At 37.6% G+C, this 25,447-nt stretch overlaps 1 long non-coding RNA gene across 1 annotated transcript in view; it reads left to right on the forward strand.

Moving 5' to 3' along the window:
• The window catches only part of LOC126960624 (uncharacterized), a 185,302-nt gene that overhangs the window by 132,663 nt on the left and 27,192 nt on the right, over positions 1 to 25,447 (forward strand). The window contains exon 3 of the long non-coding RNA XR_007728083.1: positions 8,941 to 9,045. This is a non-coding gene — a long non-coding RNA (uncharacterized LOC126960624). The remainder of the gene's footprint in view (positions 1 to 8,940; positions 9,046 to 25,447) is intronic.

Below are 25,447 nucleotides of genomic sequence, written 5' to 3' on the forward strand. Positions count from 1 at the left end.
TCTGGGAAGTAGCATCTCCACTGGTGGTGTGTTAAGTAGAAATCGATACAGGTGATACATACAAAGGAAAGTCTTTAAATATATTTTCCAGCTGGGCATACATGTCAATTTGTGTTTTTCACCTTTCTTCCATATTGATAATAACTTAATTCTCACAAACAATTTCATGCAAGATAAGAAACAGACCTGATCCGAACCAAAGAAGAAACATTAATTCTCTCTGTAGCTCTGGAATTAGGAATAGACCAATTTGTAAACTGAAGACATCAACATGCTTTTAAAAAGATTTTGCTCCATTTATATCTATTTTGCCAGCACATGGAAATAAAAACTGCCAGAAATAAAGTAGCCACATCATTCAAAATAGTGTTTCTTAAAGGGTGGTCCACAGGAAGGAATCATTTAAGAGGTTGTTAAAACTACATATTTCTGAGCCACCACCCCAAATCTGCTGAATCCTCATGAAAATAAAAGCACAAAATGTTAGCACACGGTGACATTGCAATGGCAACATGATGTAGGAGAAGAACACCACATACAGCATGGGGAAAAGTGAATTCTTATCCTGTTTTCACCACAAACTAAATATGACACCTGGGCAAGTGGCTTAACCACCCTGGACAACAGTGGAGAATACGCTGGAGTGTATGTTCTGGAAAAGAATTTGTTGGAGAATATGTTGTTAGTATCCTCACTATAGTCTCTGATTATTTAATCCTCTCATGAAAGTACATTTTGCAGTTAGTTAATTATGTTGTATTCCCTATTCTAATTAATTTGTTTCCCAAGCATCCCATGGCCTCTTGAATATAAAGGAATTATCATATATGTCTCTCAGGCCATCTTTCAGGATCTTTAAGGTTAAAACATTTAATGTGATTTGAATTTTCACTGTGTACCAGACAATTATCTAGCTAAAACCTCAACAATTCTATAAGGTAGTTTGACACAATCTCCTTTTTGAATAAAAGGGCAATTTCATCCAATCAAATAGGTTGTACAAGCAAACTGTTGACCTCATGTTCTCCTTCTACCCAAATCTTGTTCACAGCAGGATCTCAACGTCTTTTTGACAGGAAATAGAAGTGCTAGAGCATGGAAATCTGCGGACACCTGCAAGAAGTGGACTTCCTTGCATTACAACCATTCTCTGGAGTGGTTGCAAGAAACGATTGAAGAGAACTAGAATCTGATCCGATGGCCAAAGTTGAGAGTGTATGTCATTGTACATTCTTTTCGGAAAGAGAAATTGCCCGAAGTGAGAATTTAAATCATTTTTTTGTATACTACCCTGTAATAGTGAGAGTTTTTGTTAAGTGAATTAGTAAATACCTTTTTAAACAACATACAGAGTTTGCTCATCTTTTACTAGGCATTGAAAACATGACAAATGATATATCAAGCTTAAGGAAATCGTCAAAAACACAGATACTATTTTTGTATAAAGATTGCTATTAATTATAATATCAACAATGAAAACAATAGCAATCCAATTAGCACAATTCTGGCATGACAAGGACCCTAAAGATACCTAGAATGTTACAAAGAATATTTAGTGACATTGGAAAACAAGTTATATTATTATCTGTATCTCAATTGTCAATTGTCATGAATTTTTAAATGTCTATACATAGAAAAAAGAAATACATTAAAAATGCTAACAACTGTTATCTCTAAATTTTAGATAATTTAAAATCTTTCCCTTTACCTTTCTAAACATTCACAATTACTTAGAATGAATAGGAAATATTTCATAATCAGGAAGACACGTGTGTTCATTTAAAGACTCTCTTCAAGGAATGGGAAACTTTACTCATAAGAAAGTAATTGGGAATTCAATTAGCAGTAATTGGGATCCTAGGAGGATATATTGATGAAAATTAGTGATAAATGGCAACACCAATTAGTGATAATGGCAATCCATCAATTCAAATAAAACTAGGGATGAGATATGTCCTTCCACTTTGGGGATGTGATAGGAGCTTCCACACTGTCATGTGGCAGGAAGCAGAGACGGGAGGAAGATGACATTCTTTTTTGGGGGCAAAGGAGAGAGCATCTATCATTGGAATCTGTTTCAAAGGATTTGGAGGTGGGCACAATGAGGTTGAGACTGTGCGTTGGATCGGGGGGGGGGGGGGGGGGGTGGGGGGGGGGGGGGGGGGGGGGGTGGGGGGGGGGGGGGGGGGGGGGGGGGGGGGGGGGGGGGGGGGGGGGGGGGGGGGGGGGGGGGTGGGGGGGGGGGGGGTGGGGGGGGGGGGGGGGGGGGGGGGGGGGGGGGTGGGGGTGAGGGGGGGGGGGGGGGGGGGGGGCTGGTGTTGGCATTTTTAGCAAGGCTAACCTGGAGCATGTGGCCCAGCCCAGACTTCAGCTTTTTCATGCACCCCTCATCCTTTCCAACTGCAGTATTTCCTGGTCTCAAATCCTTGATGCCTGAGAGTGGCTTTCTGTCAAAGTGAAATATTGAGCCATAAACTGGAATTGTACATCTCCCTCTCAAAATATATGGCCAAGAAATGGGATTAAAACTGTGTTGGCAAATGTGGGTTATAACGATTTTACCTATTGGGAGCTATTCATCTGTATGTTGTTTTTATCATTTCAAATATTATTTGTGGAAGGAGAATGTGATTATTTGCCAAAATCTACATTATGTCATCTGCCCTGTTCTATAAACAGATTACACATACCATACAGACATAAGCAGAGGCTGTGGTTAGCTAATTATGTTTAATGCAAATGCTCACGTATGTACAATTCATTTTAAATGGATTAGTTATAAGTGCCATGTTTTAGTTACAGGACTTTTGGAAATACCTCATCAAAGCAGGGCACCAGAGGCACTTACACTTCTTTTTTTTTTTTTTTAAATGAACACAAACCGTTTGGAATATGATATACAAATCTAATTTTTGAAAAAATACCCACTAAGTACATAATATGCTGTGAGATAATTTGGCAAAAGTGCTAATCTATATTACAAACAGGATTTGTCCAGGTGTACTTGTTGCCAAAAGAAAGCATTTTTATTTAAAATCTAGTATTACAAACTGTTTCCAAACACACTTATTTGATTAATAAAGCTAAACAGTGAAGCACAGCATTGGCCCTCACAGCAAATAATTCAGATTAAAATTTCAGTATAAAAGACTTTTGTTTCTTAGAGAAAGTTAAAATAATCCCATCATGCTCTACAGATGCAGCATTTCTATTGTTCACGCAAATTGCTGATCACCATGGCAGACGTTTCTGCTTACCTACTCAATGTCTATTTCCCATTCAATTTTTGTAATATAACCTGATTTTCACTGAGGCTGTATGTAGCCAGCTACAAATTGCATTTCCCAACCTCCTTTGCAGGTAGAAGCAGCCACGTGATCATTCTGGCCAATGAAACAAAAGAAACAAAAGTGGAAGGTCCTGGGAGAGACTTCAAGAAAAACTCTTTAAAAGCGACTCAGTTACATTGGTAAACAACGTTTGTTCTTCTACTTCTTCCTACTTAATATACTGGTTTTAGACAATCCAACTTGTGACCATAAGGCAACAGCCATGCATATGAGTGCTGCACCATAGACCTCTGAACAGAAAGCTGGAAGGAGTCTGTCTGCATCACTGATGGTATTACAGAGTCCCTGATACCAATTCTAAGCAGCTTAGCTCTGAGCTCCTTCTTTCGCAAAACTAATACAATTGATTCAGTGCATTCCTTAATGACAAAAGTACAAATTATGATTATTAGCTGAAGTTTACTGTTTGTAGATATTGTCAAAGTCTCTTAAAAATGGTCCGTTTCTGTGCCTGTGTTTGTACCAGCACCATGCTGTTTTGGTTACAGTAGCCTTGTAGTACAGTTTGAAATCAGGAAAAGTGATGCCTCCAGTTTTGTTCTTTTTGCTTAGGATTTCCTTGGCTATTTGGGCTTTTTTTTGTTTGTTTCAAATTAATTTTAACATAGTTTTTTCTAGTTTTGTGAAAAATGTCATTGGTAGTTTGATAGAGATAGCATTGAATCTATAAATTGCTTTGAGCAGTATGGCCATTTTATTGATATTGATTCTTCCTATCCATGAGCATGGAATCTTTTTTCATTTGTTTGTCCATTCTCTGATTTCTTTGAGCAGTGTTTTGTCATTCTCATTGTAGAGATCTTTCACCTCTCCCCTGGTTAGCTGTTTTCTTAGGTTTTTTATTCTTTTTGTGACAATTGCGAATGGGATTGCCTTTGTAGATCTGGCTCTTGGTTTGGCTGTTGTTGGTGTATAGGAATGCTAGTGATTTTTGTTCATTGATTTTGTATCCCACAACTTTGCTGAAGTTGTTTATCAGTTGGAGATCAATGGAACAAAATAGAAAGCCAAGAAATAAGGCCACACATCTACGACCACCTGATCTTCAACAAAGCTGACAAAAATGAGCAATGGGTAAATAACTCCCAATTCAACAAACGATGCTGAGATAACTAGCTAGCCATATGCAGAAGATTGAAGCTAGACTCCTTTCTTAAACCATACACAAAAATCAACTCAAGATGGATTAAAGATTTAAATGTGAAACCCAAAATTATAAAAACCTTGGAAGACAACCTAGGCAATACCATCCTGGACATGGGAACAAACGAAGTTTCATGACAAAGATGCCAAAAGCAATCACAACAAAAACTAAAATTGACATGTGAGATCTAATTAAACCTACGAGCTTCTGCAGAGCAAATGAAACTATCAACAGAGTAAACAGACAATATTTAGAATGGGAGAAAATTTTTGCAAACTATGCACCTGACAAAGTATCTTTGAGGAACTTAAACAAATTTAGAAGAGAAAAACAACCCCATTAAAAACTAGGCAAAGAACAGGGACACTTCTCAAAAGAAGACACACATGCAGCTAACTAGTATGAAAAAAGAGTTCAATATCACTGATCTTAGAGAAATGCAAATAAAAACTACAATGAGATACCATCTCATACCAGTCAGAATGATTATTAAAAAGTCAAAAAATAACAGACGCTGGTGAGGTTGCAGAGGAAAAAAAACACTTATACACTGTTGGTGGGAGTGTAATTTAGCTTAACCATATGGAAAGCACTATGGCAATTCCTCAGACAGCTAAGAGCAGAACTATCATTTGACCCAGCAATTCCATCACTTGGTGTATACCCAGAGGAATATAAATCGTTCTACCGTGAGGACACATGATGCAAATGTTCATTGGAGCACTATTCACAATAGCAAAGACATGGAATCAACCTAAATGCCTATCAATGACAGGTCAGATGAAGAAAATGTGGTACATATACACTATGGAATACTATGCAGTCATAAAAAAAATGATCATGTCTTTTGTAGGAACATGGATGGAACTGGAGGCTATTATCCTTAGCAAACTAATGCAGGAACAGAAAACCAAATACCACATGTTCTCACTTATAAGTGGGAGCTAAATGATAAGAACACATGGACACACAGAGGAGGAACAAGAGATGCTGGGGCCTGCTTGAGGATGGAGGGTGAGAGGAGTGAGGGGAGCAGAAAATGTAACTATTGGGTACTGGGTTTAATACCTGGGTGATGAAACAATATGTAAAACAACGCTTGTACAGGTGGATCGCGAGGTCAGGAGTTCAAGACCAGCCTGGCCAAGATGGTGAAAACCCATCCCCACTAAAAATACAAAAAAATTAGCCAGGTATGGTGGTGGGCGCCTGTAATCCTAGGTACTCAGGAGGCTGAGGCAGAGAATTGTTTGAACCTGGGAGGCGGAGGTTGCAGTGAGCTGAGATCATGCCACTACACTCCAGCGTGGGCGATAGAATGAGACTCTGTCTCCAAAAATAAAAATAAAAAATAAAAAACCAACTCCTCTAATCCCAGGCATTGGGAGGCCAAGGGGGGTGAACCACCTGAGGTCAGGAACTTGAGACCAGCCTGGGCAACATGGTAAAACCCCATCTTTTCTAAAAATACAAAAAATTAGTCAAGTGCGGTGGCATACACATATAATCCCAGCTACTTGAGATTGGGAGACCAAGGCGGCAGGAGAATCGTTTGAACCTGGGAGGCGGAGGTTGCAGTGAGCCAAGATAATGTCACTGCACTCCAGCCTGGGCAACAGAACGAGAATCCATGTCAAAAAAAAGAAGAAAAAAATAGCTTGTTTCCCAGTGAAACTCTTTTTTTGATGAATAAAATAGTGTTTGAGTGACTCAGAAGCGTAAAGAGCTTCTCCTTCATACACTTTGTGCATTGCTTCTGGGAAGGCTTTTTACTTCTGAAGAATGTTTTTTAGTATTACAGAGTTATACTCTTCTTTATAAGCCATGGTTTCTTAATATAAACATCTTTGGATGGTCTTCATGTGTTCCAAAGTTGTATATTTGCTCCAGTATGGTATAAGCAATTTTAACGCCAACAACTGGTGTTTACCATGAGAGTGTGGATGAATGTTCTTGCTTAAAGAAAAGAAGAGCCCAGTGGTAACCCAGTCACATAGTCACATATTCCATTCTATAACCAAAAGTGTCTTATAAGTATTTCCATTGAAATTCAGTTCTAATATGGGGCTTATTGAACCTAAAACATCTGAATTATCATATCTGATTCATTACTTAGTTATGAAAGCCCAGAAGGTTAATGAAGTATCAAAATTATGTACGTATGTGTTTTGTTTTGTTTTATTTTGTTAAGACGGAGTCTCTGTCTGTTGCCCAAACTTCTCAGATTCAAGTGATTCTCCTGCCTCAGCCTCCTGAGTAGCTGGAACTACAGGTGTGTGCCTCCACGCCCAGCCAATTTTTGTATTTTTAGTAGAGACAGGGTTTTTCCATGTTGGTCATGCTGGTCTTGAACTTCTGACCTCAGGTGATTCGCCTGCCTTGGCTTCCCAAAGTACTGGGATTACAGGCATGAACCTCTGCGCCCAGCCCATATGTGGTTTTAATTAAGTGCACTTTGTTCAGTGCTTCCTTGGAGAAATTAATAGATACTACAAAATGGAGATAAGGGCCTTTATCCTACACTGTCATAATTATTACATGTTATATAACTTCTTTCAGATTAAAGTAGACAGGAGGTAGGTTTACAAACTAAATAAATTCTGAATATTTATCTTTATAATAATGGTTTTCTTCTCTATTCTGGAAATACATATTGGTTGATTTTTCTTTTTTCTTTTTGTTTCTTTTTTGAGATGGAGTCTTGCTCTGTCACCCAGGCTGGAGTGCAGTGGCACGATCTCGGCTCACTGCAAGCTCCACCTCGTGGGTTCACGCCATTCTCCCACCTCAGCCTCCCGAGTAGCTGGGACTACAGGTGCTCGCCACCACACCCGGCTAATTTTTTGTATTTTTAGTAAAGACAGGGTTTCACGGTGTTAGCCAGGATGGTCTTGATCTCCTGACCTCGTGATCCGCCCGCCTCGGCCTCCCGAAGTGCTGAGATTACAGGTGTGAGCCACCTTTCCTGGCCTTGATTTTTCAATTAACTCATAATGTTTCCTCTAATTTTAATATTTTTTTAAACTGAGAGTGTCATTTACAGCAACATGAATGGAACATTTCATTTCATTATGTTAAATGAAAGTGCTAAGTGAAGGCAGATACAGAAAAACAAACGTGGCATGTTCTTACTCATACGTAGGAACTAAAAAAGTTAATCTCATGGATATAGAAAGTAGAATAATAATAGATACTGGAGGCTGGGAAGGGCGTGCCTGTGGGTGGGAGGGGTTGGTTAATGGGTACAAACGTACAGTTAGTGAGAAGGGATACATTCTAATGTTCAATGGCAGAGCAGCATGGTCATAGTTAGCATATTGTATATTCAAAGTTATATATTTCAAAGTTGCTAGAAAAGAGGACTTGAAATGTTCCCAACACACCCCAAATACCCAAACTTGATCATTATACAGTATATGCATAGAACAAAATATACATGTACTCCATAATGTATACAAATACTAGTATCAATAAAAACTGCTTTGTCCACCATATTTAATCTCCTAATAATTTGTGCAATTGTTTATTACCATCATCATTATTGAACATTTTTTATATAATTGGATAGTCCTGGTTAGTGATAAGAGTGGTAACCATACAACCAAAAGGAGGAGTTTAGGCATCCATCCCTCATTTATTATCAACATTTTGTTGTAGGACTTTCTCCTTAGTTCAGCTGAAAACCAGGTTCTTGGCACATGGCGATGAGAGATCAGGCTCACAGACACTTCGAAGGGTGAGAAAAATGGAATTTCTTGGGCAAAAAGAAAAAAAGGGGAAACAGGACTCTCAGCAGAGCGAGAGTGCTGCTAGGATAGACTTCCCACCTAGCAGATTGAATTCTAGGTTCCACCCTGGAACAGGAGAGGCCAGGCTTCTCTCCTCCCATGCAAACGGCACAAACTTCTTGAGGTCCCAACCCAGTGCGCACTCCTCCCAATGCACAGGCCAGTTGGAGTTTTTCCGGGGACCCCTTTACACTTAGCTGTCTCAATTTCATTATTCAGGGTTCCTTTTATCTACTAAAGACACTATGGTAAGCCATTTTTAAATGCCACGTTTAAATGTGCTAGGTTAATAGCGGGAGTAGAGAGGGTGTTTGGAATTACCAAACAGACACAGAAAGCATTAAACTTTAAAAGCTTTTATTTATGTATAATATCTTCTATAATCAATATACTCCACCTGAATCACTTAAAATATATTCTATTACCCTTTTTATGCTGTTTCCTAGAACTTGGCTAGAATTGTAATTTTATATTTGAGTGGGATATAAATGCTAAATGTTTTGAAATAAAGCCTTACAACCTGAGTATTAAAAAATGTAGGAATAATTATGAGTCTAACATCCCTAGGAACAAAATATACTTACATCAATATGTAAATTATCTCTTTATAATAATCTGCATAATGAAGAACATTATAATTTTTCTTAGTTTCACACAGCCGTTAACAAACCATCTGTATGCCTAATATTGATGCTGTCTTTCCCTAGTGTACTGGGCAATCTAAGACAGGGAAATAAAGATAAGGTTTGGATTGAAGAGTGAGGTAAGATTTAACATTATTAGACAGACAAATCATACATATAACCGTGAATTAAATACCACGCTTGCTTGTGGATTGTTGAGCATCAATTCTTCAAAACAGTGTCTGCTCATTTAATAAGAATTTATATTCTATTATGAAAGTTCTCGATCTCAGTTTTAGGTTTCCTGTCTTATGAACTTTTTAATCTTATTTTAAAACAACTTTACTGAGGCTTATTTTATATACAGTCACGTGCCTCGTAGTGACTTTTCTGTCAAAGATGGACCACATATTCGAAGGTAGTCCCATAAGATTATACTGCATTTTTACTATACCTTTCCTGCTGTTTAGCTATTTCTTCTGTGTTTTGGTTCGCAAACACTACTGTGTTACTATTGCCTACAGTATTCAGTACAGTAACATGCTTTGCAGGTTTGTAGCCTAAGAGCAATAAGCTATGCCATCTAGCCTAGGTGTGTGTGTAGTAGGCTGACCATCTAGGCTTGTGTAAGTACACTCTATGTTGGCACAGTCACTAAATTGCATACTGATGCATTTCTCAGAATCCACACCCTTCATTAAACAACACATAACTGTACAACAAATACACCCATTCTAAGTGTGCAGTTCAATGAGTTTTTACATATGTATGGACTCATGTAACTGCCCCCTCAATCATGAAATAAAATATCTCCATCATGCCAAAATGTTTTCTCCTGCTTCTTTGCAGTCTTGTCCCAGGCAACCATTGATCTTAAAGGAGATCAGACAGACACTCTTCTGTGTCTTTGTCTTTTTTCCCTTTAGTATGATTTTGAGATTCATCCACATTGTTAGCTGTATCAGTGGTTTGTTCCTTTTAACTAAATAGGATCCCATTATATGAATAAACCATCATTTCTTTATTAATTCACCTGTTGATGGACATTTTGATTCTTCCCAGTTTTTGGCAATTATGAATAAAGCTGCTATGAACATTCATATACAAATTATTGTCTGAGTGTGTGTTTCAGTTTACCTTGGGTAAATACCTAGGAGGGAAATTGTTGGATCACATGGTAAGTGTGTGTTTAACTGTAAAACAAAACATAACAAAAACAGCACATTGTTTTCCAAAATGGTTGTAGCATTTTGTTCCCACTGCCAGTATGAGGGCATTCCAGGTCCTCCATATCTTAACCAACTTTTGGAACCATTAGACTTCTTAATTTTAGCCATTCTGACAGTTTATAGCAAGCTTGTCCAACCCACAACCCAGGATGCATTTGAATGTGGCCCAACACAAATTCATAAACTTGGGCGGCGCGGTGGCTCAATCCTGTAATCCCAGCACTTTGGGAGGCCGAGACAGGCGGATCATGAGGTCAGGGGATCGAGACCATCCTGGCTAACACGGTGAAACCCCGTCTCTACTAAAAAATACAAAAAAAACTAGCCGGGCGAGGTGGCAGGCGCCTGTAGTCCCAGCTACTCGGGAGGCTGAGGCAGGAGAATGGCATAAACCCGGGAGGTGGAGCTTGCAGTGAGCTGACATCCGGCCACTGCACTCCAGCCTGGGCGACAGAGCGAGACTCCATCTCAATAAAAAAACAAAAAAAAAACACCGAAAAACAAAAACATAAACTTTCTTAAAATATTATGAGATTTCTTTGCAATTTTTTTTAGCTCATCGGCTATCATTAGTGTTAGTGTATTTTATGTGTGGCCCAAGACAATTCGTCTTCTTCCAATGTGGCCCAAGAAAGCCAAAAAATTAGATACCCCTGGTGTGTAGTAAGATATCATTGTGGTTTTAATTTGCATTTCCTTGATGGTTACAGATGTTGAACATCTTTTATGTCATTATTGGCCATTTTATATTTTCTTTTGTGAAGTGTCTGTCTTTCCTGAACACAGGCCTTTTAACAGATTTATATATATCAAAAGTATTTCCTTTACTTAAGTGGTTTGACTTTTCTTTAACAGTTTACTTTAAAGGGCATATATTTTTAGTTGTTTCCAAAGTCTAATTTTATGTATACATTTTTTTTTTTTAATTTCATGGCTTGTGCTTCTTCTGTCAAAATATTTGGTTGTGCAACAGACAAAAAGTTTTTCCTATGTTTGCTTCCAAAATTGTACAGATTTGCACATACATACATGTCTATACTTAATTTTGAGTTAATTTTCATGAATGATATGGAGTACATTCTTTTCTAAAATGCTTTTTTTCCCCATCCCTATCTCTTTTTTCTCTTTCTGAGACTCCAGTTATACATCTGTTACAATGCTTGATATCTTTTCATAGGTCACAGACACTCTGTTCATTTTTGTTTCTTTAGATTTTCTTTTACCTAACCTTCAGTTTGAATAGAGTTTCAATAGTTTTTATTGTTTTGTTTCCTTTTTTTTTTTTTCTTTCTTTCTTTCTTTTTTTTTTTTTTTTTTTTTTTTTTTTTTTTTTTTTGAGACAGGCGCTCTCTCTGTTGCCCAGGCAGGAGTGCAGTAGTGTGATCTTGGTTCATTGCAGCCTCAGCCTCCTGAGGCTCAGGTGATCCTCCCACCTCAACCTCCCAAGTAGCTGGGACCACAGGCATGCACCACCATGCCTGGCTAATTTTTGTATTTCTAGTAGAGATGGGGTTTCACCATGTTGTCCAAGCTGGTCTAGAACTCCTGGCCTCAAGTGATTTGCCCACCTTGGCCTCCCAAAGTGCTGAGATTACAGGTGTGAGCCACTTACTGATTTGTTTTCAAGTTCATAGTTCTTTTCTTTCACAGCTACTAATATGCTTTAAGTCTGACAGTGATTTTTTTCATTTTATTGTATATTTTAGCCCTAATAGTTCAATTTGTTTACTTTTCTGTCTTCTGTTTCTGTTCTCAAGATGTTCATATTTTCTTTTAAATCCTTTGCTCTATTTTTGATTTTTAAATAGCTACTTTAAGGCTCTTTTTTCTAATTTCGTGTTATTGATAAACAATTTTCTTATTGACAAATTTTCTCCTGGGTGTGGGTCATAAATTGATGCGTTTTTGCATAGTTAGCAATTTGTGAGTGGACGCTAGACACAGCGTGTGTTACATTGTTGAGCACTTGCATTTTATTTTCTTCCTTTAGTGTTGAAGTTTATTTTGGCAAGCAGATACATTACTTCTACCTTTGCATAATATTTTCCACAATTGTTTCGAAATATTGTTAAGATGGGTCTAGAGTAGTCTTTTTGTAATCCTAGTTTAGACTTACTACTAAGACAAGACTTTCTGTGATCTCTACTGAATGCCCTAAATGTTCAATGATACTTTTTACTGCCTGGTTAGAATCAAACACCTCCCAGCACTATTGACCTCTGGGATTATTGTTATTATTATTTTTTCAGCTTAAAGCTCTCTGGCAGTTGTTCTTTTTCTGACCTTATGAAGTTTGACCCTAAGCATGCCTAAATTAGTATTTAACCAATGAATTAAAGATTCTGAAATTCTTTCTCTGTGTAGGTCACACCTCCCAGTACTCTGCCCTGAAAATTCTAGCAGCCTCAGCCTCCCCAAATTTCATTCTCCTTTCATCAATTTACACCATCCTGCTCTATTTTGGGTTCTCTCCCTGAATCATAGTCTAAAAATTGCCTCCAAAACGAAAACTTGACAATTTTATGACCTACCTCCTTAGCCACCATTCTTTCAGGGATCATAATTCTAATCTGTCTATTCTCCAATTCCTGAAAACAATTGTAAAATATATATGTTCAGGTTCTTTTGCTATTTATAGTTAGAAGACAAGTTCTATACCAGCTATTTCAGTTGAAAGAAGAAGGCTCACTCTTATAATTTTATGGTCATAGTCATTTATTTTTACTATATAAATGAGGATGGGTGCTTTATAAACACTCCTACTGTTTGCTGGCCTCTTTATTTTGCAACTTTATTTGATTAGGCATGTATCAGATAAAGTATTTTTATCACCATAGGTTCCTTTCTTCTTAATCTAGACCTATGACAATCCTCAGTTTTCTACAGTTCTCCCAGAAGTATGCATTAGTTTAGTTTAATAGTAGAACTCCTCTGTTAGGAAATGATATTCCTTTAGAGCAAATTTATCCAGCACACAGCTCACAGGACAACTTTGAATGAGGCCCAACACAAGTTTGCAAACTTTCTTAAAACATTATGAGACTCTTTTGCAATTTTTTAAGCTCATCAGCTATCATTAGTGCTAGTGTATTTTAAGCGTGGCCCAAGACAATTCTTCTTCCAACATGGCCCAGGGAAGCCAAAAGATTGGACACCCTTGCTTTAGAGGTAACAAAGTCCTAACAAATTAGGGGAGGAAAAAACAAAACTGTTACCTTAATATAAAGAAAAAATACATATAAAACTTTATACAATATACAAATAAAAGAATACTACCACAAGGGCTGAGGCTAGGATGCCAGCTGGGAGGAGCGGCACATGCCCGTAATCCTAGCACTTTGGGAGCCTTAGGTGAGAGGATCACTTGAGCCCATGAGTTTGAGACCAGCCTGGGCAACCTGGTGAAACCCCATTTCTAAAAAAAAAAAAAAAAAATACAAAAATTAGCTGTGCATGATGTTGAGAGCCTGTAGTTCCAGCTACTCAGGAGGCTGAGGTGAGAGGATCACCCGAGTCTGGGGAGGTAGAGGCTGCAGTAAGCCGAGATTACACCACTGCACTCTAGCCTAGGTGATAGACTGAGACCCTTTTCCCCAAAAAATAAAATAAAATGCAATAAAATAAAGTAAGAAGAAAAAGAAAAAAGGATAGGATGTCTGTTATGCTATTTCTAGAAACAACAAAAATGAGTGATTTTACATTTTTTGTGAGTTTTAGAGTCAACTCAATCCAAATAGGGGTGTAAACCTACCATGACTGTTCTTGTCACTTGTTCTTCCTACCCTCAGCCCATTGTCTGTCCACTGGATAGCCCTGTTGAACCTCAGAATGACTCTTATCAGCCTTTACCCTGCGCTACACTTCCAAGCCACTACAGTGATCCTCCTGTTTGTTCTTTGATTACTCTGGATTTTTCACTGTTATTACACTTGTCAAATTGTGTAGCAAACAGCTGTTTATTGACTTGATTCCTCAACAGGACTGCAAACACTTAAAAGAAGGACTGGCCGGGCGTGGTGGCCCACACCTGTAATCCCAGAACTTTAGGAGACCGAGGCGGGAGGATCACCTGAGGTCAGGAGTTTGAGACCAACTTGGCCAACATGGTGAAACCTCGTCACTCCTAAAAATACAAAAAATAGCTGGGCATGGTGGCATGTGCCTGTAATCCCAGCTACTCAGAGGCTGAGGCAGGAGAACCACTTGAACTTGGGAGGTGGAGGTTGCAGTGAACCGAGATCACGCCACTGCACTCCAGCCTGGGTGACAGAATGAGAGTCTGTCTCAAGACGTAATATAGAATTTATCATGAAAATAGTTTAAATTTTAGTTCTAATTTTAGCCAACAACAATATCTTTCTCATTTATAATTTGCCTATTTCAAGGCCCACAGATGACGAGTAAAAGAAAAATAAAATTGGCCGGGCATGGTGGCTCACGCCTGTAATCCCAGCACTTGGGGAGGCCAAAGTGGGTGGATTACCTGAGGTCAGGAATTCAAGACCAGCCTGGCCAACATGGTGAAACTCTGTCTCTACTAAAAATACAAAAATTAGCCAGGCGTGGTGGCACACCCCTGTAATTCCAGCTACTCAGGAGGCTGAGGCAGGAGAATTACTTGATCCTGGGAGGCAGAGGTTGCAGTGAGCCAAGATCATGCCACTGCACTCCAGCCTGGCTGACAGAGCAAGACTCTGTCTCAAAAAAAAAAAAAAAAAAAAAAAAAAAAAAAGAAAGAAAAGAAAAGAAAAGAAAAGAAAAAGACAATCATTTCTTTTCCTTTTACTCAACTGATATGTGAGTTAGTTACTGTACTAGATTGTAAGCAGGGTCAATTTGTTATTTAATTCTGTCTTTCACAGATTGCTTATTGTAAATGGCCAATAAATACTTGCTGAATAGATGGAAGAATAAAAACTGAACAAACAAACAAAAAAAGCCTACACTGGTATAGTCTCTCAATATACATAAGCAAAATTAAGTATAGAAACAAACAAGATAAGAGTCAGAAAAATTATGAGATATAAACCCTCAAGTATTTAAAAATGTTTATAATTTAGTTTCAGGTATAAAGAAATTTGTAATAGAATTTTTCCTTGAGAAAGAAAAGCTGGATTTTGCAAGACCTATAAGAGGCTGTCAGTTACTACCTAAGGTAAAATCTTAAGAGTGGCTTTGGATTACAACAGATTTCATGGATAATAATATTGGGAACTGTATTTCACTTGTTACTTTGAATAGTAGATGTAAGCTTGGGACTTTTTTCTACTTATTAGTGTTAGATTCAGAATATTAAAAAAATTAAAAACTCTTAATGTCTGAATTTCAAGGATTTTAAGATTTAAAATTTTCATAAGGCAAAGCACAGAGTATGGAGTAGAGATCCCTTATACCTTTTCATCAAACACAAAAGAGAAAGCAGGCCTGCAAGCAGAACCAAGTTAAGAGAGATTTTAAAAGGTGTTTATTTAGAAGAATTTCTGGTATGACTAGTTTAATTTGAATAATATGAAACATCCACAAATAAGATAATAGTTTAAAAATTTCAAAGAAAAATATAATTTTTCAAATGTCTGTGACAATTAGAGTCCTATGCTTTGATATTCAAATGATTCTGTTGAGAAAAATAAAAAGATAAACTATTAATAATTTAAAAATGCAGAAAATAATACCTCCCAAGAAAAGTGTGTAATAATATAATTAAATCATGAACTTCACTTCCCTAAAAAGTTGATATTCACTGTGATCTAATATTTTATGCTTGATCTCTAGAATATAGAACAAATGCAAATATTGAAAATGTTGTAGTTTTCTAACATCAAGTATAACTTCTGAGACATTTTCTCCATTACTAGCTATCATGAATCAAAGACAAAAATCCCTGGTTACTTTACTTATTAAAGCATGTAGCTCCTAAGTGCTCTTCTGATGAATAATGACAAGAATCCCAAGCCAGTTTCACTCACTGAACCAAGAGATATTAAAGCCACAAGAATCCAAATGTTCGTCTGCCGAAGCCCCTCATTTTAGAAATAAGAACGTTAAAGTACTGAGAATAATCTCTCTGATGTCACATCAATTGTTTTTGTTTTCTCTTCTCTATGTAATGGTGCAAATGTAACAGACTAGAGATTTTCCACTAATACATCTTCTAAGGGCACCAGAGTTTTCTTCAAAGTGCTCAGAGAAAACAGACAGTAGTATATTCAAAGAGTTAATATTTCCCCACTAATGCCATATGTAATATTATCAAATATGTGTTACAAATTTACACAGTACAATATGTGTATGTTTGAGAAATTGGATTGTCTCATTTAGTTGCATCTAAAATACTTTAATTACTATTAAGTGAATTTATGTAGGAAAATAATTCATAGAATGGTCATCAGATCTAAGAGGAAACATGATTATTACTGCTCTGTGTGACTGATTTGAAATAAAGCTTAGGTTAAAACTATAAAATAGGTTTCTAAAAACATGTTTGCATGTATTTGAGAAAGGACAGGGACCTTTTTCTCTACTCTTTTCTTCTCCATCATCAATTCTCAAGTTTTTTAGTATAAATCTCTATATAGAAAACTAAAAGTATAGTTTGTAATTTACTGACCAGGAAACAGAATGGCAGAGGGAAGCATAAGACTTCTATGAAAGACATGGAACTGCCCGTGGTGTAGAATACAAACAATTAGCCTGCATCTTTAGCTGTCGAGAGTTCACTGTTGCAAAATTATATTCAAAAGTTTTTATCCTGCATGTTCTATCTGTCGGACAAATAATTCCAGCACTGGACATAGGATTCATCATTTGCTTGTGTAGCTGGACAGATCACAGGCTGTGCTGAAGGGTTGTGTTATTTCTCCAGCCTTGTACTACACAAAGCATCACTGCACATTTTTGAAAACCCATTAAGACTATGAAAGGCAAGCATACAAAATAATGTAATCCATGCTCCAATCTGATCTTACTGTAAAAGTCCACAGAATTGTTTATAGCGTCCCAAACTCAGCTTTGTGTTTAGTGGGGGAAATGTCTGCCTCATGAAGGCATGGTCCTGCCCTGTTTGTACGCATTTTTAGGAGACAGTGAAATACAACATCCTTTTGCAAAGCTTGATAGGGAATTTCTGAGAGGAATAGAAGCTTTCACAGATACTGTCTGAATGAATTCATTTTGGACACTATTTCAGCGAGGCACATTTTCATTGATATTTCAAAAATGTGTCATATTTCCAATTCTTAGACTTACTCTTTTGAATGATAACTAGATCCCTACATTTAATTTTTCTTCTAGCATAAGAAGCAAGACTGAATGTACGGTAGCAATAACCATGTGCTTTCATTTTGTGCTGGGCAAGAGGAAAGAAACAAGTGTTTATGTGTTTGTTCTGCAACTCTGCAGCACCAAAAGGAACAAAAAGTGTTTTGTTGGGGGAAAAAAATTCATTTTTAACCACATTAGCTTCAGTTCCTCTGAACAAAAATTACTTATTTTAACTAACTGATTTTTTTTATCACACAACTGCTGTATTTGAATGGCAACATTAATGAAGAACCAAACATGAAAATGTGTTTCCATCTTTACAGTTATTTTTTTCAGCCATTAAAGTAAAATCTAGCCCCCTTCAATAAATGTAACTTATATTCACTTTTTGTAATTAAGAAAACTATTTATATTTTTGTTGTATTACTTCACCATCTGACTGCATGTCTCTTTGCTGCAAAATGGCATTGATAAACCCAATACCATATGTCCCATTGTTCATCAGTGCACCTCGGACGTGTCTTATGTTTAGAAATTCATGAATAATAACATTTGGGAAATGAAAAGACAAGGAAAATCTCTAAAGATTTGTATCTCAAGATTCTGTATAGTCTGTACAGCTTTATGCAGACAGCATACTATATGAAGCCTGCCAAAATTTTATTCTTTTAACATTTCCTGAGTATGATTTTTCTAGAAATGAGCAACTCCCAAAAGTAACTGCATCAGGGACTGCAGACAGCTCTGTTCCCTGGGAAGGCCCAAGTAGAGAGTGGAGCAGGAGAGTTTAGCTCAAAGATACCAGTCCAGTGAATCAGGAACCCAAGAATTTAATATCCCAATCCTAATCCAGAAAGGGATGAACTAGATGTCTTTTCTCTAGTGATAAGTTTTAAACTTATCAAAACTGTGCTGTGCAATTTGCAATTGCAAAATTGTGAAACCAACCCAAATGCCCATCAATCAACGAGTGAATAAAGAAACTGGTATATAGATATAGGATGGAATACTACCTAGTCATAAAAAGGAATGAATTAACAGCATTTGCAGCGACCTGGATGAGATTGGAGACTATTATTCTAAGTGAAATAACTGAGGAATGGAAAAACCAAACATCGTATGTTCTCACTGATATGTGGGAGCTAAGCTATGTATATTCTTAAGAGAAATGAGAGCATATGTCTACACAAAAACCTGTACATTAATGTTTATACCATTATTATTCATAATAGCCAAAAAGTAGAAATAATCCAAATATCCATCAACTGATAAATTGACAAGCACAGAGAGACATAGCCATACAAAAGAATATCATTAGGCCATAAAAAGGAATGAGATACTGATACATGCTACAACAATCTTAAAAACATTATGCTTAGTGAAAGAAGCCAGTCACAAAAGACCACATATTGTATGATTCCATTTATATAAAGCATCAAACAAAGGCAAATACGTAAGGACAGAAAGTAGATTAGTTTAATATAGTAACTAAAGTTGAATATTACGCAGTAATCCCAGCACTTTGGGAGGCTTAGGCAGGTGGATCACTTGAACCCAGAAGTTCAAAACCAGCCTGGGCAATATGGAAAGACCCTGTCTCTACAAAAAGTTATCTGGTATGATGACATGCACCTGTAATCCCAGCTATTTGGGAGGCTGAGGTGAGAGAATCACCTGAGCCTGGGAGATAGAGGCTGCAGTGAGTCGTATGTTGGCGTCACTGCACTGCACTCCAGCCTGGGTGACAAAGTGAGATCTGTCTAAAAAATTAAAAAAAAAAATAGTTGTTTTGAGGACAACTTAAAGACATAGGAAAATGCTCAGAAAACATTTAGGTAGAAAAAAATAGGGCGTATCTTTTTTGGAAGGTAAAACTGGTATTAGAAAGGAAGTCATATTTTTAAAAGATAATAGAGATATCCAAAAGTATGCTTTTACGATTTTTCGTAAATTGTATTACATTTAAACTAAATGCCACTTTAATGTTCTAAGATTTATCTGAGGCAACAACTTTTACTGTGAAGTATTTCAGAATAGAATGTAGTCTCTCAAATAAAATCACTCAATCCTTTGAATAACCCGCAACTTAAAATTTAAGTTTTTGATCAGTCTGAAATGCAATGAATGAATGTCATTTTCTTCCTCTGAATTGAGAAATAGTATATATATTACTTTTATTGGAAAAACTCCAGAAATATGATTATGTCCTATGAAATCAAAACTGTATTTTGATTGATCACCTACAAATTTCCGGAGACGGCTAGACATGGCAAATATACAGGACAGAATCACTACCCTCAAGGATTAATGGGAAAAGAACACGTACAAATAAGTAACAGTCAGTGTCCTTGAGTGGTGCAATTTTAAATCTGTACAGCTCCAGAGGTTGTGAGAGGGAAGCGAAATCACCTTTTGGAGGCATGAAGTGAATTGTCAGTGATTGCTTCTTATGGGAGATGATGTTTGAGCAGAGTACTGAAAAATAAGTAATAATTCTAACATTCAAATGAAGGCTACTAGAGCTGTGGGGTATGTGATGTTAGGCAAAGGGATCAACCTGAACCAGAGCAATAAGATTTGACATCATTCTATGGTCTTGGGCCAACATGTAGTTCAGGAGTGTTGTAGAGAAAAGTCCAATGGAAAAGAAATGTAATATGAAATTTAACAGAAGGACAAGACTTTGGAAGATAATGGATTGCATACATATTAGGATTTAGCTTGACTAAAGGTATCAGAAATTCAAAATAATATTGGCTCATAGAAGACAGGAGTTTATTTTTCCCACCCATGTTATTGTTTGAGGAAGCCGGTCTATGACAAGTTTGGAAGCTCGGTGATGCTAATAAATTCAGGTTCTCTTTTGCTTGCTACTCCACCATTTTTTGTATCTCACCGCACAAGTTCAAAGAGCTGTTCTAGCCCTAACCCTCATATCTACAATTCAGTTATTAGGAAAGAGAAAAGGATGAAGAAAGACATGCTACCTCTCTGTCAGTCTGTTCTGGCTGCTATATAAAATATCATAGACTGGGTAGCTTGTAAATAACAAAAATTTATTTCTCTTAGTTCTGGAGGCTGGGAAGTCCAAAATCAAGGTATCCATAGATTCCAGTATCTGGTGAAGCCTGCTTCCTTGTTCATAGACAGCGATCTTCTTGCTGCGTGTGTCTTCACATGGTAGAAAAGGGTAAAGAAGCTCTCTGAGGTTTCTTTTATAGGTCCTTAATCCCATTCATGAGGGCTCTGCCTACCAAATCACTTACCAACAGCCCAACCTCATAATACCCTCATATTGGGGCTTAGGATTTTAATATAAGAACTTTAGGGGGATGCAGACATTTAATCTATAGCATTGTCTTTAAGGACACTTAGCAGAAGTGCTACGTGGCACTCTTGCTTAAACGCTATTGACCAGACATATTTAACTCACAATGAGTTAAAGGCAAGCTGGGAATTCAACCTTCAGTGTGATCAGCTATGTCTTCTAAAGATGGCAGCAGGCAACTGGTCCTATTATGAAAAAAAAAGGGAAAATGGATATTAGAGGTCAACTAGCAGTCCCTGGCAGGCCATCCTAGGAATCTTATAATAAATCTCATAAGGCATAGAGAACCACTGCAGGCTTTAAGAGGGGGTAACCTGGCCAGCATGGCGAAACCCCATCTCTACTAAAGATACAAAAATTAGCCAAGTGTGGTGGTGGGCACCTGTAATCCCAGCTACTCAGGAGGCTGAGGCAGGGAGAATCGCTTGAGCTCAGGAAGCAGAGGTTGCAGTGAGCTGAGATTGTGCCACTGCACTCCAGCTTGGATAACAAAGTGAGACTCTGTCTAAAAAAATTGGGGGTGGAGGGGTGGGCGTGACGGGAGTAGAACAATCAGATTTATCGAGGTGCAAAGGATGGATTAGAGCATGGCAAGTAGGGAGAAAAACTGGTTAAGAGGCTATTGCAGAAACCCAGACAAGAAATGAAACAATGGCAGTGGGTATAGAGAAAGGAGCATAGGTTTCCAACATAATTATAGGATAGAATTAAAAGATCTTGATGACTCATTGTGAAAGGGTGAGGGAAAGAGAGGAAGAGGAGATGATTCCAGAAAATATAGCAACATTCAACAAGATAAGAAAGAATTCGGAAGTGGACTTCACAGAATGGATCAAAAGCATCTCAACTGTGCCGAAGTAGGCTTTACACTTTGAGGTCACGGTTGCTGTGTTCCCATGTTTTGATATGAATTTGTGTGCTTTTTAAGCTTACTTCTTTTTTCCTCAAAATCATCATTATAGTGTCTGTGTGGAAACATCTATTGTTTATAAATACATGATGAAGATTTAAAGAGAAGGTTTCAAAGTATATGAGGTCATAAATTTTTTCAACTTAAGCTACTTTAATCTCAGTGCAGCAAATACATGGTTTGGGCTGTTATTACAATGAGATAATCTTTATTTACCAGATGTTTTCAGATATAAGGAAATAAAAAGTACTAACATAACTATCAGTAAGAATTTATTGTCTGCTGTTTAATTCACACATATGCACCAAGCTCTGTGCTAAGTTCTCCTAATATTTTTACTTCTGTAATTACCCTAATTTTACAAATGAGAAAAAAATGATCCAGAGAAAATTTATTTAACCTGCCTGAGGTCAAATCAACTAGTAAGAGACAGACCTGTGATTTAAACCTGGGTGTGTCTACACTCTTGAAAACTCCATCACCCAGCCTACACAATGCTTCTGAAGTGACTCTGTTTCTGAAATGGAAAGAAAGAAAAGGTATACCAATGATCTTTGAAAACGTGACAGTCCAATTAGTATGTTGCATATGAAAAACAGGGGAAAAAGATGAGACATTCATAAAGCAGTCCTCTCTATGCACTACATAACATCACTATAGAACAACAGTAAAATAGCTTGAAACCAAAGATGGGGAGTAAAAAAGTCAATCCTCCGAACATTGATCTACAGCACCCTGCTGTCAAACCAGGCCTCCTCCCTTCAGCTGTCAGTTTTCTGGGTCAGTTATGGAGGTAAAATCATTAGTTATATATTTTTTTAAATTGCTTATTGAGTATTTTTAAATATTGACAAATTATAATTGCATATATTTATGGGGCATAAAGTGATGTTATAGCATATGTATAAAATGTGAAATGTTTGAATTAAGCTAATTGACTTAATTACATTCTTAATCATTCAACAAGAAAGTACAACTTACATCCATTAAACACACACACACACACACACAAACCCAAAAAACTAAGTATATGCAAGTGATCCCAATAAGGTAAAAAAAAAAAAATTACATGTTTTCCCTCAACTTACCTCTCAGTCCACATTATATCTATCTCAGGCTGATACCAAAAAGTCCTTCCCCTCTGTTCTCCCGCTGTAAGGAACATGGCTGTGCTTTGGTCAAGAAATAGGCTGAGGTGGACATCCAGGCCAGAGTGACTCAGCGAGTTTGGATCACAAGTGCACAATTCCATGTCTGATGTAAACACAGCTATGTAGCCATAACATGGGAAGGCCATCCCTTGTCCCTAAGCCACTATTGACTGTAAAAGGTATAATCGCCCTGTTGACACTGTGCAGGCATGCTTGCACCCAGAGAAGGAGAGAGAATCAGAGCTGTCCATCTTTGCAGATGCAAGGTGAGAGCCAGGACATAGCTCAGCCTACTCATGCCCAGAGAGGGAAAGAGTTAAGCTGCTGACCCTGAAAACAAGGGAAAGTTGGCCATGCAGCTGTTTGTGGGAGCCAGAGGATTAAGCAGCTGAGATAGGGCAGTGTGAGAAAGCTGTTGGTGAGAGCTACTGCTGAATAAAATCATCTTTCACCTGCCTACGGCCCCCCGAGCATCCTTTCTGCTCATCCACCCACTCCCTTAAGACCTCAACATGGCAATTGGCGTAGTTGTGAACCTGACACCCGCCATCTGCCATTTTCTTTTTCTTCCCCAAAAGTTCTGCCTATCTCTCTACTGCTTAACCTTCTAGTCCAAAGAGGACTAGGAGTCCTCTTTGCTTCCTCCTTCTTTAGGTCTCCTGCTCAGGCTGTCAGTTAATAAGTCCAACCAGCTTTTGCCTGAGGCAACTCATGGGAGAGTACCTTAGGAAAGCAACAGGATGAGGGAGGCAAGTGTGGCTTTTGATCTCATGTGGGTGGGATGAAAATATGCTGACCCTCCAGGTCCCTCATCAGAATGAAGCACAGCAAATCTTTCTCTTGCTGACATTTACCTCCTGTGCTGTATCTGTCTCTTTTCTCCCTCTAACCACAGCTGAATTCTCTTAACCTGAGACCCAGGTGGTGGTGGGTATTATGTCTCCAAACTACCACATTAAATGCTGGAGAAAACTCAGGCAGTAGATGTGTCCCAGATAGAATATGACCTTCCCTGCTTTGTGCATCAGAAAACTAACCAGAAAATGCAATTTTAGAGATGCTTCCTTCCAGCAGTGACTTAGGAAGTTCATTGACATATGCATGAGTGTCTGGCCAGTTAACACTGGGATGAGGCAGCATGAACTAAATTCTCCTTATAATCTGGAAGAATGTATCATGGCCTCCACACTTGAGAAATTATCAGAGGCATATTTGCTGATTAGTGTTACGTAATAATCCTTCCACAATATATTTAAAACTCTCTTGTATTTCAAACTTTCTTTAAGTTCTCTTTGCCTAGAATGCAATATTCCAAAAATAGGTAACTTGTCCTGAGTTTTCTGGACACTATGCAAGTCTGGAATTTATAGCAGTGAACTAGATTACTTCATGCTAAATGATAAAATCACCTCAAAACTCATATTTTTTAAAATTCTTTTTTAAATAATTTTTTTCTGCTTAATCTGTAATAACCATTCTTGAATCTGGACACATATAATTTGTATCTACAAATTAATAATAATAAAACACAAACTTTTATTGAGTAGTTTCAGGCATTGTGCTAACCAATTAAAAAATATATTCTAAACCTTACAATACTTTAAGTAATGAGTAATATTCCCATTCTACAACTGAATAAATAGAAGCTTAAAGAGTTGGAGATACAACTTGAGATTACATTGCTATTGACTGTCTAGCCCAGAGCCTAAATTCTAAGCACTGTATCTTACTACTTCCCTAGTGTCTAATTAAGAGAATGCCTAGGATATGTCCTGCCGACTCCATGGACTAGTACTTGCATATTATAGACAGCATTTATATTAGCAACTGCTTCTTGAAAATTCTAAAATGTTTACAAATGCAGTCTTATTTCCTATGATAATTTCTTATCTTTTAAAAATGTCTCCTTTTTTTCCAGCCGAAATGTAAAACTAGTCTCTCCTACACAAATGTTGCAAAATGTTATCTAAGAAATACTTAAAATAAAGGCCATGATACCGCAGAGCAGCTCTGAGACACATCAAAGTGCCCTTGTCAAGAGAACTTAAGTCTTTAGATAACAAAATGATGGCAAGCTCAGCACCAGAAGTTTCAGAATGTGGCTGGAGAAACAGAGATACTATTGTGGTTTTGGAGCCCTCTCCTCCAAGAAAACGTTAGATGTAAACCATTTTTCTGAGTAGAATCCCTTTAATTATTTTTGGTCTTTTCTTTTAAACATGAAGAAAGTGTATCAATCTAAAAATACCTCAGTGGAAATAAGATAAGAAATCATTATCAATTCTTCCTTGTGGACATACAAGAGTGAATTTACTTCTTGATATTTTGTCATTTTTTTAAAGGAGAATGCACCTTCAGCTCCAGAAGTGTCGTGTCCATAGACGTTAAAAAGTGAAGAGTGCAGGGTTTTCAGTGAAATATGGTAATTTGTTGGCATTGCAGAATTACTTTGTTTTTTTTGTTTTGTTTTGTTTTTTTTTTTTTGAGACGGAGTCTCGCTCTGTCGCCCAGGCTGGAGTGCAGTGGCCGGATCTCAGCTCACTGCAAGCTCCGCCTCCCGGGTTCACGCCATTCTCCTGCCTCAGCCTCCCGAGTAGCTGGGACTACAGGCGCCCGCCACCTCGCCCAGCTAGCTTTTTGTATTTTTTAGTAGAGACGGGGTTT

This window comes from Macaca thibetana, chromosome 8 (assembly GCF_024542745.1).
Source record: "Macaca thibetana thibetana isolate TM-01 chromosome 8, ASM2454274v1, whole genome shotgun sequence".
Classification (NCBI taxonomy): Eukaryota; Metazoa; Chordata; class Mammalia; order Primates; family Cercopithecidae; genus Macaca; species Macaca thibetana.